The following is a 1504-nucleotide window of genomic DNA, read 5'->3' as shown; positions in this document are numbered from 1 at the left end:
TGTTGTATATAACATAAAACAAGAAGAATCAGAGGGAAAACCCACAAAAGCCAACATAAATAAAGAAAACAGAAGCACAAAGACAAGGAAGCAATAGAAACACTGAGCTACCAGAAAACAAAAGATAAAAAGACTATTAAAAGGCCTCATATTTCAATAATCACCCTAAATGTAAATGCATTGAACTCACCAATAAAAAGGCACATAGTTGCAGATTGGCTCAAAAAACAAAACCCAACTATATGCTGCCACCAGGAGACACATCTCAGCTTCAAAGAGGAATATAGACTCAAAGTGAAAAGGTAGAAAATGATATTTCAAGCAAATGGCATTCAGAGAAAAGAGGTAGTAGCGGTACTAATATTATATGAAATAGACTTCAAAATCAGGGAGTCCTGAAATATGTAAAGCAATTACTAACAGAACGAAAGGGTGAAGCAGACCAAACCACTATCGTAGGAGGGGACCTAAGTACCCCATTGTTGGATATGGATAGATCATCAAACAGAAAATCAATAAAGAAATAACATCCTTAAATGACACATTAGACCAACTGGACATAATTGACATTTACAGAGCCTTCCATCCCAAAACAGCTGTTTATGCATTGTTCTCTAGTGTACATGGAACATTCTCAAGAATCGACCACATACTGGGACACAGAGATAGCCTCAATAAATATAAGAGGGCTGAAATCATATCAACCATATTCTCTGATCATAATGCTTTGAAACTAGAAATCAACTGCAGAAGGAAATCAGGAAGAAACACAAATACATGGAGATTAAATAACATGCTACTGAAGAATAACTAGGTCATAGAAGAAATAAAAAGAGAGATCAAGAGATACATAGAAACAAATGACAGTGATAGTACAACATATCAAAACTTTTGGGACACACAAAAAAAAGCGTTCATGAGAGGAAAGTTCATATCTTCACAGGCCTATCTCCAAAAACAAGAATGAGCCCAAATAAACAACCTAATGCTTCATCTTAAAAAACTAGAAAAGGAAGAACAAATGAAGCCTAAAGTCAGCAGGAGGAAAGAAATCACCAAAATTACAGCAGAAATCAATGAAATAAAAAAAAAATAGAAAAATAAATGCAACAAAGAGTTGGTTCTTTGAGAAGGTTAATAAAATTGACAAACCCCTGACTAGACTCACTAAAGAAAAAAGAGAAAAGACACAAATAAACAAAATCGGGGATGAAAGAGAGGAAATTATGACTGACAGCACAGAAATGCAAAGGATCATACAAGAATACTATGAAAAAGTATTTTAATAACCAAATTTAATAACCTAGAAGAAATGGACCAGTACTTAGAAAAATACAATCTTCCTAGACTGAATCAAGAAGATCTGGAAAATCTAAATAGACCATTCGGCAGTATGGAAATTGAAACGATCATCAAAAGCCTACCAAAAAGTAAAAGTCTAAGACCAGATGGCTTCACTGTTCAATTCTACCAAATATTCAAAGAAGATTTAATACTTCTCCTC

This window comes from Pteropus vampyrus, unplaced genomic scaffold (genome assembly GCF_000151845.1).
Source record: "Pteropus vampyrus isolate Shadow unplaced genomic scaffold, Pvam_2.0 Scaffold205, whole genome shotgun sequence".
NCBI classification, from domain to species: Eukaryota; Metazoa; Chordata; class Mammalia; order Chiroptera; family Pteropodidae; genus Pteropus; species Pteropus vampyrus.
Note: the sequence above shows the minus strand (reverse complement) of the source record.